Here is a 13,615-nt window from a genome sequence, read left to right as displayed (position 1 = left end):
CTGACTTTTATTCCATCCAAGCCATCATCCTATTGGATGGTGCTGCTCATGCTTAGGGAGGGTCTCCATTTCAGTTGGCTATCCCACATGCCAATCATTTCTAGGCACACCCTCATTGACACACCTATAAGCCTCTTAATCAGCTTCTCTTAATCCAATCATATTGACAATTCAAAATAACCAACTCAGGGAGTAAAAGCAGATTTACTTTAGATGAAATTAGGTGTTGACTTCAAGTGAACTTTTGCTGTGAACAATCTACATGCCTATGACAGTTTTGCTAGGCAGTTGTTCTATGTGTCCATCAGCTATGAAATATTAGAGCAATTACTCTAAGATTACCAGAGTGATTTCTTTTCATTTGTTCATGACACCCATGCCTCTTCTCTGCTCTGGTTAGGACTACCATCAATCCTCTGACTCTATTACTACTATTGACTTCTCTGGGGCTTTGTTTGTCTCATATCCTACAGAACACAGGCTGGTTTTCTCTATTAATACAATTGGACAATAACGACTCGAAAGGAAGAACTAACAGGTTCTTTGGAAAGAAGAATATGTGACAAAGCAACATTTCATCAGAAAATCAGTAGATTGTTACTTCAGGGAAGTTTTGAAAAGACCTAGGGAGCTAAGAAATATAAAAATTTTTCAAATACTATTAGAATATCTTGTAACTTGCTCTCCTATCATCTAAGAAAGAGCCATGATGCTCTTTTTAAAAAGGATAATCCTGAAGTGATAGATAGCCCTCTATCATCAAGGAGGAAAGTTATAAACAAAACAGGACAGATCCAGTTCTGAAGGTATGGATCCTGTACACAAGTGATGATTCATACAGACTGTATTCTACATCTCTTTCTTATTGAACATCTGTGGAATGAATGGAATGCATTCTGCATGTTCTGGATGGAGAAAAAAAATCTGGAATCTGATTTATAAATAGTAAAAAACTGAAGAAGAAATGGATTTCTGTGGAATTATAGTTATCCATAAGGAGGGAAGGTAGACATAACAGAATTTCCAAGTTTGCATCTACCTGTATAATTTACATGAAAGGAAAAAATGGCTGTACTGATTAATGGGCATTTAACTAATAATTAAGAATCCAGAAGTAAAGAAAGAATTGCTTGTTATAAAAATATCTGCAGCATAAGTGGATGTGGACTTTTAAGGATATGCCCCAAGGAGAGCAATACATCCCATATGGTTCTGACTGTGTTGAGAACTTCTCAGTGAAGTGATGTTCAGGGTCATCTGCTGTGTTGATACAAAATTGTCCTTTTCTCAAATCAGTCAGTTCAGTGGCCCATGAGCAAAGTGTCAATGATGGCCACAACACGTGTTACCCTTTAAAATCAGATTTGAGGACTATTGGTTCTGTTTGAATAGCCAATAGCAGAGGTTAATGTCAGGGTAAACAAATAACAGAGCCCATTTAACTGGTGGAAGTTTGATTACACAGGGATCTCTCCCTCAAGGTGGGTGCTCTAGGATTTTCTAGCTCATTCTGGATGTGGATTTGCCTTCCCCACTCACCATGATACCTGCTTCACTCTCTGTGGGTTTTGCTGATGCCTCATTCATCACCAAACTGGTTCAACTTGCCTAGTGATGCTTCTGATCTTTCTTTTCACAACAAAAATTACTGAGTCAATGAATTTGAACCTCTGGAGTCATCATCATGCTCCTCATTCAGAAGCAACTGTCTGGAATGAGAGGGAAGGACCTGGCAGCACTTGATTCTAGCATGCAAAAAGTAGCTCTAATGATGGAAATTCCAGCAAACTAGAGAGTTGCCAGGCAAATCATCTCCCATTATTGAGTTCCAAAGGAGAAATTCCAAAGTTGAAATCCCCTGGCAAATGAAAGAACAGAGACATTAAAATTCAAAGGACTTAAAATCCAAAATAAAATATCCTAAGTATCATCAGCTAAATTTCAGAGTTCAAAAATACCAACCGAAATCTTCCCAAGTTTCTTATTTTCCTTCGTTTTGAGGAGAACAGTGTTTTAACCTAGGGGTGATGAAATACCTTCTATAGTCTGGGCTTTTTATCAGTGGGATGTCTACAGTCTGTTTTACACCCCACAGTTTGTATTATTTCAAGGCCATACACCCTATGAGCTTCATTTATAAAGGGCTTAGAAGTTCAATAAGAGAAGAAAGATTGTCTCAGTATTAATACCACATCAACAACATTTAGAAAACCAGTTATTCCTGTATCTGTGTTTTTTTTTTTTTTTAGCAAAAACTATCTTCTTATTATCAAGTACTTAATGTTGCCAAAGATAGCAGACAAAGAAAGAAAAACCATATTGATTTCTGCCTCAACTGGCAAGCCAGAGGGTCAATGCTAGTGGTCAAGAATCCAGAAACTGAGAATTTACATTGAAGAGGGGAAAATATTTCTGCCATGAAGTAATTCATGAAATGTTCACAAATTTTGTGTAATTTGGGGTAAATCTGTCATATCTACAAAGAGTATCTCTCTAAGTCATATTAGATGCATCGCTCTTGTTTTAACAAGATTAGAAATTTGAAACAGTGGCCACCTACACCACCAGTTCCATGCTTTTGCATCAGCATGTTTTCATTATTGGGCCTGTGTCTGATTCTACTATGTCTTTACAAGAAATTGTTCAGCCCAAGAAACCTGACTCCGAAGGAAGAGTTCTTCCTCCCATGAATATGGTTAATCAGTCTGAAGTCCACTCTAGACCCTGTGGAGGGTGACTAGAGTTTGTGGGCAAGTCACATGAATCCACAACTGGGTCCTACACAGTTTTCTCCTTGGCTCTTAAAAAAAAAAAAGAAGAAGAATTTGAAACAGTCAATGTACACCTGCCTCCCCATTCCTGGCCTATGAATGGAAAGCTAACATACTTCCAAAACACATTAGCACATTGAAATCTTAGACTTTCATTTTGGAAGCACCAAATATTGTTTTTCCTGATAATGTCTAGAAAGTTGGTAGAGACTTTTTTACTCTCCATCTAATTCATGATGCAGCTGTGCCTCTAGAGTTGAGCATCCAGCAGCTGCATTTTACAGCCAAAGGGGATCTTCGAAAGGCTCACCTCATTTTCACCCAGACCCTGAATGATGGAATCTACTGAAATGTCTTGGGGGCCCATGTTTGTTATCTAGTGTATTTGTTTCTTTGCCAAGTCCTGTCTTTGCTTAATTCTCATCCTTTAAAGAAATGGAATTTTATTATTCCATCTTTGGGCACACACACATGCACACACACACAGATTTGAAAACCATAAAGAACAAGTTGTAAAATTTAGAGTAGTACATCTGCCTTTCAAACAATAGTAAACTAAATAGGTTATAAGAGCAGAAACTGACAAAAAAAGAAAAAAACAAACAAACAAACAAGCATAAAACTCCAGGCAGTGAAAGACAGATGACAAATAAAGTCAACTATATTGTTTTGATATTAAATTTGGGTTGTGGTATATGTGGCCCATTTAAAGGAATAAAATTTCAGAGTGAGGCTTTTGAAATGATATTAAATACTTCTTAGAGCATGTGTTTAACTTAAAATTATACACACAATTTAGACATAAGATAACAAGCTAAATGTTTACTAGGAAAATACTAAAAAAGGAAAGCAGAGGTCAAAATAATATCAGACATAAAATATTTTAAGTTGAAAATCATTAAAATCATTAAGAGGAATAAGCAAGGCATTTTACATTGAGGGAAGGTTAAATCAATGAAAACACCATAGTTTAATTTTTTTTTCCATGTACTAAGTAGTAAAATACGACAGTGTACTGTGTAAATAGTGATTTATTTAAAAATTTTTGTTTATCTAGAATATTGGTGAAAAAACATTTCTTACTTATTCTTTAACTGTACAATTGTGAAAAAAGCATACCCAAGAAAAATAATATATAAAATGCTATATGTACATTTTAAAGAAAAACAAAAGTACAAAATCTTTATACATTTTCTTTAGACCAAGAAACTGAATAGTACCAAATCCTAGCAAACTCTTATTTGCCTGTTCAATAGATATTAGCTATTTATTTATTTGCCTGTTCAATAGATATTAACTATTAGCTTTGTTGTGGAAGTGGTACATGACTTCCATTTATGGCCCATTGGTCAGAACTACACAGATGGTTTCAGCCAAAGTGAAGTCATGTGAGGAATGGGAGTACATGGTGCTTGGTGAATCCTACCATCCCTGCCACACTACAAGAGGCTAAGTACATGCTGGGCATAATGTGTTTCTGGTTTGCTACTTATTCTGATGGTCTATAAGTCTGTCCTTCCTCTATGACTGTACCATATTAGATGATCCTCAACTCACAAAGAGGCTGTGTCTCACTAGTTATGGCCATTACCCAGCATCAAGAGAAAATCACACTGCCTATCACAACTCCAGAGAAAGATCCAAATCAAAATTCAAAGTGTGGATTCCACTGAATTCATACAACTTTTTTTTTTACCATCATGAAGTAAGAAAAAAAATTATAACCTGAACCATTATAAATCAGAGATTACTTATATTTATTATTATTACTTTAAAATAAGTTCACATATTTGAGAAAACATGTCTTCTCAGTTTGTTATTCTTCAAGGTTATCTTACTTATTTATATACTTCTGTACTAACACATAATGATATAATCAGCTGGACATTTTCCACTAAAACACTTATTTCACTTATATTTTGAGAGTAAATTGATTTAATGAGTCATTTTGAGAACTAACTTTGATACTGAGTTTTACATGAATACAGTTGGTCTCATTTATTTCTTTTAATATTTTCTATAACTTTCTCCATGTATAGTTTGTGTGCATATTGGTTAGAATTTTAGTGGCACTTCTATTTTATTTGTATTGGTGTTACTTAATGAGTAGGATATAATTTATATGGTAAAAAATCAAACTATATAAACATATATACACTGATAAGTCTGTCCATTTCTAGGCTCTTCCTTCTTGCAGCTTCTCTAGGGAACTACTTTTATTACTGTGTATTTTTTCAATGTTTATTTGTAAGAAATATAATTTCACAAATAAATGTATCTTGATTTTTGCATTTCTTGCGCGCTACAAAAAAAATGGCTTATCTTGTCTTATATCTTGGTTTATTCACTTGGTAAATTGTCCTGGCTATCATGTTATCAGGAAGCATTCACATTCTTTTTTAAGCTAACTATTATTCAGTAATTATAATAATATTAATGATAATTTCATCATCGATGGATACGTCCATCACTTGATCTTGTGAATAATGTCATAATGTTACATGGAGAACAGACACACCATAGGATAGACTCCCAGAAGCACAAATGCTTTTTAACGTCACAGAAGATTTTTATTTTAATGTAGTTGAAATTACTAATTAATTTGTTGTCCTTGAGTTTAAAACCCAGGCTTAAAGTCCTTCTTCACTCTGAAGTCACAAAGAAACTCTCATTTTTCAAAATTTTATATTTTGTTTATTTACACATTTGATCCATTTCCAGATTATTTAAGTGTAAGGCGTAAGGTTTGAATGACTTTCTTCTTTTTACTCTGCTTCAGTTGGTATTTTTTAGGACTTTCTTCCCCTGACTTTCCCTAACAGCATTAAATATAAGTAGGGCTAGTTGTCACTCTTGCATTGTTGCTGATATTCAGAATATGCTTTCCACATATCCCCATTAGCAAAGATTTTTGTTAAATGGTAATTCATATGGTATTCCAGGTAGAAGATGTTGTCTTCTTCTTGTAAATCTATTTTATTTTTAAGCACTGATTCATCTTGATTTCACCACCACTTCTGCATCAACTAAAGTGATGATATGTATTTGAAGTCAATTTGGGGTTTCTTATTATTTGCATTTCATCAGGAGAATTTCTTTTAATGAATGGATGAAATTTAATGAGCTAATTTCACTATCAGTTCATTTAAAGGTGATGTTAATGAACTAATTAATTAAATTAGTTACACCTCAAAAATATAAGAGAAAGAAAAGGAAAATAAATAGAAAGACAAAGAAAAGGACCAGAAATTAATAAGTAGTACCAAACATACAATAGAAAAGATAAACATGATGAAAGTTCACTTTCCTTTTTATCCCATATATACTAAGAAATTTGCACAAAAAACAGCTATAGCTATTGATTTAAGAAGTAGGAAAGTATAAAAGAAAAATTCATAGATAAGAAGAATATAAGTACTACAATATTAAATATATGAAGTAATAAAAAGATATTTAAAGAAAGAAAGGGCTCCTGGGAATTCAAAGACATGATAGCAAGAATAAAAAATTCAATAAAATAGTTGAACTAATAAAATAAAATTTTCTCATCAGATAACACATAGAGGAGATATAAAGTTGTAAAGAAAAGTTAAGAAAGTTAGATATTCAGTCTGGAAAGGCAAATGTTCTTTGTAAGAGAGGGAGAAAAAGAGAAAGAAAATATTAGAAAATAATGCAAGAAAACGCTGTGCAACTGAAAGACCTGAAATTGCAGAACTTGTCAATAAGTTAAGCAAAGTAAATGTAAGAGTAATTATACCAAGGCATCTTGCTGTGAAATTTCAGAATTCTGGACATAAAAGTTTCCTATAAATGATGAAATATTATAATGCTGTTGGATTTTTCAAGAGCAACATCTGAAGTTGCAAGTCAATCGCATGATACATTCAAAAAACTGAGAAAATTACTTGCAGTCTACATTCAAAAATCTAATTAAACTATTGCATTCAAGTGTGGATTGAAATTATTTTCAGACACACAAATAAATCTTAAAAATCATTTTATCTTTTCTTTGCACTCTTTCTCAAAAAGCTACCGGAATATCTGACTATCTGAGTGAGCAAAAAAGAAGAATAACCATGAAAGAGAACAACATAGATCCAGGAAAAGAGTTATCCTACATAAAAAGTGGAGAAAACAGTTCCCTAGATGATGTAGGTACTTATTTTGTATCTTTGGATATTGATGTTCTTCCCAATGATTGTCAAATATCAATAATTATGCAATAATATCTTCTGCATAATTTTTACAAAGATTTCAAAAAGCAGAACTATTCTGCAAAAACATACAAATAAGATTTTTAAAATCTTGATATATATTGCTTAACTGTTTAGTGTCTCCATATTATAGTTTCCGACTTCAGTGTGGGAATAGCTTGGGGGATTCTCTGCTTCCTCTGTTAAAGTTGCATATTCTCCTGAAAATCAGTGAAAGATAAACTAGATATCATGATTTTTTCCTTGGGAAAGTTAAAAAAATGCTATAATCAAGAATATTTCTGCAATTTCTTTTGGCTATTTCAATGATAACGAGTCCAAAACCAAGGGGAGCTTAGAGCCCTTATAACTAATTTACTCCATTTGCTCTTTGCTCATGTTGATGGTATCATTAGGAATGCACTTGTCATCCACCAAAAAAAAAGTTGAATTAAATTCAAATGTGGCTCCAGATTTGAAAGCACATATCTAAACTTAACCCACAATAATTGAGCTAAGAATGTCACATTCATTTTTCTACATCAAATTAACATGGCCTTAAGTCCCACTAACCATATATATATATATATGGTTATATATATATATATAATCTAAGCATCCATCTAGCATCAATATATATGAAAATTATAAAAAAGTTTCTCCCATGCCTATTTTATTCTCATGTATGGTGGAGCTTGGTTGGTCTATTCTGAAAATAAACTCTCTGATGTCTGGCTTTCTATTTAAAAACCTTCACCACCTGGCAGCTAGCTCCTCTGCTGAGAAGGGCTCTGAACTCATCTGTGAGTCAGGATTTGTCACAGAGAATAAGTATTTGGGGGGAATAGAAAGAAAATCCAGAATAGAGATGTCAAACCAAGATGAAGAGGAGAGCATAGAGCTCAATACTCTTTCAGCAGTCAGAGGTCTTCTAAGTAAACTCAAGTCTTTTACTTTATATTGAGTTTTCTATAAATCTCAATCTTAATGACAATGTCAGTACAGGAAAGCTCTGCACCAAAATGCCCCAGATTTCTGGAAAGACAACTCTGACTGATCACTCCTATGCTATTTCAACATTTTAGATGTTATGGGAAAATTGTCAAAATGGATAAAGATGACAAGTTATAAAAATATATTTTTATTACACCAACTCTACTCAACAAAGCAAATAACTGTGAGGCAGTTGGGGGAAAACAATAAATTTTCTACATTAACAAATCAATCTTTAGGCAGAATTAATATTGCTAAAATAGCCATACTACCAAAGCATTATACAGTTTTAATGCAATTCTTATTAAAATCCCAATGACATTCTTCATAGAAATAGAAAAATAAATCATGAAATTCACTTGGAAAAATAAGAGACCCAGAATAGCCAAAGCAATCCTTAACAAGAACAGTGAAGCAAGAAGTATCACAATATCAACCTTAAACTATCCTATAGAGCCGTAGTAACAAAAAAGGCATGGTATTGGCACCAAAATAGACATGTAGACCAATGGTACAGAATAGAAGAGACAGAGAAAAGCCCACAGAAACACACTTATACTAGACAAAAGTGCTGAAAATATTCACTGGATTAAAATAGCCTCTTCAACAAATGGTGCTAGAAACTGGAAATTCATATGTAGCAAAATGAAATTAAACCTCTCTCTCTCAACCTGCACAAAACTCAACTCAAAGTGAATCAAAGATTTAGGCACTAGAACAGAAACATTGTGCCTAATAGAAAAGAAAGTAGGCCTAAATCATTTGGGCTTAGGACCTGGCTTCCTTAACAAGACTCCTAAAGAGTAAGCAGTAAAATCAAGAATGAATAAATGCAATGGATTCAAACTAAAACGCTTCTTCTCAGTAAAGGAAACAATTAATAACGTGAAGAAAGAGTCTACAGAATGGGAGAAAATCTTTGCCACCTGAAACTCAGGTTATATTAAAGAGAGTTATGGAAAAGTGTATTGCACAATGAACATAACGGAAAAAGAATAAAACAATAGAAGACAAGCATTTTAAGTTAGCATCAATACAAATTCTAACTATGCACCCTAGAATCCAAAGGGAACAGGAAAATGTGAAATAACTATTTTAGAGGAGGAAATACATCAGTTCTTTAGTGCCTACAAGGCTTCAGATATCCCAGATGCTCAGATACATTTCTCTAGGGACGTGAAGTTGGAGCTACAGAGTTGTGTTGTGCAAAACACAATGTTCATAAAAGTAATTTTATAAAAAATTCAGTTCCCGGTTTTGTATGCTTTGATAGTAAGTCCAAAGAAGCACATTTATAAAGTTCAGTGAAGCCTTATCTTTTATAGGTCCAAGAACTATGCTTGACCTATATAGTCATGGCACATGTTTTTACCCAAAGATTACATTTAAATTACTTAGAAGACTGGCCATACAGATTGTCTCCTAAAGTACCTGCTGGAAACATACTTTTTTTTTCTATTATAATTTTATGATTATAATTATTTCATAATTGTAATCGTGACTAGAGAAATAGGTTTTATTCTACATTTAATTGGAGACTGCAGTTCAAGTTTCTTAGTTTTGGAAACTAAGCTCTGTTTGAAATGCCAGGATACGTGAATGCAGACCTGTAGGCAGGACCAGCCTCTTCTACACTTAAATGATGACTGAAAGCAGCTGACTGTGGAGTATAACAAACATGGGCTTATTCCCCAAAGGGTTCCTAGCCTTTGTGGCCAGATGCACATCAAAGACAATTGAAAAACTCATCATGTAACAGAAGACCCAAGTTCTAAGAATGAGATCTCCCTGTGTGCCTGCCATGTTCATTTACCACACACACAGAAAAAAAATATTCATGAAACTATTTAAATAGATTTCTAAAAAATGACTTGATACTGACTACTAAAATAAGTACAGTTTGATATGCATAGAAAAGGTATTCTTGAGATGAATTTTCAAAATGGTATTAATGTTTTAGAAACACCAAGATAGAGAAACCTTTGTTTCTTCAGATCATTCCCATTTTATGAAAATGAAGACAAGCAGACATCATGCAGGGAAATACTTTTCCTCATCTCTATTTAAAAAAAATCAAATATCCAATTAATTGCTAACTATTGGCAAACCATCAAGGTATATAATGTAAAGTAGAAAAGATGGACCAAGACACACCCTCATGACTGGAATTTTATCAAAATTTAGACACAATAATTATGGGTTTTTTTTGCAGACACTTTTTAACGATTTGATTTTATCAATATTCATTTATTTTTACCATAGCTAATTACTTGAATATCTGAAAAGTATTTTTTTTTAAAGGAATGGTGGGGAAGTCTCCTGTATTTGTCAGCTTGGGCTACCATAACGAAATACTACCTGACAGGGTGGTTTAAGCAAATCATCACTTATTTTCTCATAATTCAGGAGCCTGGGAGTCTGAGATGGTCCATGGGGAGAAGACCTTGGTGAGGTCTTTCCAGGTTGCAGCGAGCCACCTTGTTGTGCCCTCTTGTGACACAGAGAGAGAAACAGCAAGCTCTCCTAATGTCTCCTCTTAAAAGGGCCTCAATCCCATCATGGAGGGTCCACCCTTCTGACCTCATCTAGCCCTAAAGGCTTCCCAATGAACCCATCACACTAGGGTTAGGGCTTCAACATAGGGAACACATTCATCCACATGATCTACCAAACTGAGATTCTCAGAGGAAGTAAAATCAAGATCAAATCCAAGTAATGGCAATCCAATAACATAGAAGTGAATAAATAGGGAGGACTGTTTAAAAGAGCTTCTACAAGAGAACCTATGAATTAAGGAAACTAAGTCAGTTAAGACCATTCTCAGAAGAGGATAAAATAAACTTCCATGCCCCAAAGAGCCCTCGTCCATGTGCTAGAGTCTTCTAGTTCAATCAGCTCCTGGTTTGCAAGTGATGAATTGCAAGGTTTCCTCTTTTGCTTTTCCTGCAGGGTCTCAGTTCTATTGAACTCCTAATTGTTCTGGAAGCATTTTTATGTGTTTTTCAACCTGTCTTTGTTTAGTGTCCTAACTTTTATGAAGCCTCTTGAGAATGGAATCTGTGCTGTGTATTACTTATGTACATAAGAGCTCTTGAAGTCTACTGCATTGCACAATAAATAAGATGTAAGAGTTTTTCAACTACTTACCAAAATTCTAGCTCTTCTCTCCCATCCTTTATATATGAGACCTCACATTTTTTTTTTCAGCTTTACCCTCTTAAAAAAATCTTTCTTCCTTTCTATGAGACATTATAGATTTCAACATATTCTTTGTAAAAGTTTTATGTATTTTACATTAGAGTTTTTATATACCACTTGAGATTTCCTTAAAGTATGTTCTGAAGAAGGTTTTGGGTTTTTAAGATCAAGTATTTTTTTCCCCATTTCTAGGAGATCATACATGGCAAGACAAGCATATTATGCTACCTTCTTCAAAGGTGGTTTAGTGTTAAGAGGAGCTATGAGAAATGAGGAGTTTACTTTGATTCTACTGGTAATTTTACTGGTAATTTTTCCATCATCAGATTCCATCAGGATTTATTAATCTCTGACAGGCTATTAACAAGGTGTCAGAAAATAAGGTACCCTTTTCATAATCATATATATGTCTGTATTTCCTGTGTCCTCTGGGAGTTATGGTTATCTCAAAAGAAATCAAATTTTTCCTGGTTTGTATCAGTGATGCCATGGCAATTCTAATCCTGGGATGCAAAGAACTCTTTTGTTGCATGACTTTGCCTCATACACTGCCTGGTGATCTTACAGAACTTCCGTTAGACTCCCTACTAGTCTCAGATGCTTCTGCCCAAACATCTCATCCTCTCCTTTACTCAAGGTCAAGCTTTCCTGGAGTCTGATGACTCTCCCATTCTCTCTGCTTCTTTCTTTTTTCCCCTCACTGGATCTTTCCTAGTAAAATCCTTGGGAAGTGAATTTTGGAGTATCTGAGCTAATAAAAGTGGTATTAGATGTGGTCTGAGAAAAGAAGTGATAAGAGGAGCATCAGGTACCTGCTTCCTATCGCTCAGTGGATGAGAAGATGCATCCTGGCAGATAGAGTACAGAAACTCCCTGGTGACCAGGGATGATGTCTTGATGACACAGAACAGTGAGACGCATGTGGTGGTGCCATCATTTGAAAAATATGGTGAAACAACATTTGTGATGTCAATAGGATGGCAAATTTGGGGTTGGCCACTGATAGGTGTATTGATTCTTTACAGAAGGATAAGGAGAAATTGAGAACTGCCAACAAGCAGTTAATGGCTTAGTGTGAGAGCCAGAGTCTAGTTGGTAGCTCATATAAGAGACCTTATTCCCTGTTAGAGTGGAAGGACAAATACAATATTGCTGCAGGCTGAAGACCTGATTATTTAAGTCTCTGAGCTTCAGAGAGGTTGGAACCCACAGTCAAGACAGGGTGCTCTAAGAAGGTCAATGGCCTGGTGGAAGAATTCTGGAATCCCAAATCATAGACAGAAACATCTAAATGGATACTTCAGGAGATATTTACTAAGAGTACTTCCCTGAACTTTCAGGTCTTGAAGAGGTAGTCTATCCTTTCTTGGTGAGAACTGATTTGCTAAAATATGGTGGATAAGCCTTTTCACTACAATATAACAGGTGCCCACATCTTCTAACCCCATCTACCAGGCCAATGATTACTGCCAAATTGCAACCTAATAATGCTGGGTACATGATGGTCCTGGTGAGGGAGGAGAAAGACTATATTTATTGAAGAATTGCAGATATTAGCTGAAATATACTGATCAGTGACAGAGGCATAAACTGGGATTGAATTTTGATATAAGACTGAATAAGCAAGAACTTGTTGACTTGAAGGCCCTTGCTGTCAAGACTTGATACTGGACATACAACCAACTACACCAGAGGTAGGGTAAACTAATTGATAGGATTACTTTTAGAATTCTGGTATGAAATAATAGCCAAAGATAAATGAAATGAAAATGTCTAATATCCCTGAAAGACGTTATTGGAGGCAACAAGGTGGCTGAGGGCAATGGGCAGGATGGAGTGGCTGTATAATGAAATTCCAGAAGACCTACCAGGGAGAAGACACAGAGGGCACATCATTTACCAAGGCCATTAGGAAGATGCTGGCAAGAGGAGCACCAGAATTGATAGGTTTATTTGTAGCTTCCTCTGCAAGCCAGGGATGATGATAGGAGATATGGTCACTGCGTGAGGATCATTAACATCCACAGGAGACATGGCGCACTGAAGGAATAGAGACCAGATGGCAGCCCTGATGGACAGAAACCAGGAAGTCATGATTAGCAAACTAGGCAGCAGTGTCAAAGGAGCTGCTGAGGGGACTTAAGCCCTGGGAGTTGTGGAGCCATTTAACAGAGGAAGGTGCCTCTGGAGGCAAAAGAGACAGGCCCAGCAAGATGCTGGGCCTCACCAATAACCAAAGGAGCAGAGAGTGAAGAAAGTTAAAAAAAAAAAAGAAAAAAAATGGGTGAGCAGATACTAAGAGGGGAAAGGACCTTGTAGTACCATGGCACATAGGAACCATGACTATTCCCGAGTTTGCACCTGCAGGGACTTATGGCCATTTACTTGGGTAGTCTTATGTTGGAGAAAGAAAATATACCAGCATTAAAAGAACTATTGAACACAGGCTCTGAATTA

The sequence above is a fragment of the Ictidomys tridecemlineatus genome, chromosome 3, assembly GCF_052094955.1.
Source record: "Ictidomys tridecemlineatus isolate mIctTri1 chromosome 3, mIctTri1.hap1, whole genome shotgun sequence".
NCBI lineage: Eukaryota > Metazoa > Chordata > Mammalia > Rodentia > Sciuridae > Ictidomys > Ictidomys tridecemlineatus.
The sequence above is the reverse complement of the archived record's forward strand: the minus strand, read 5'-3'. Positions refer to the sequence as shown.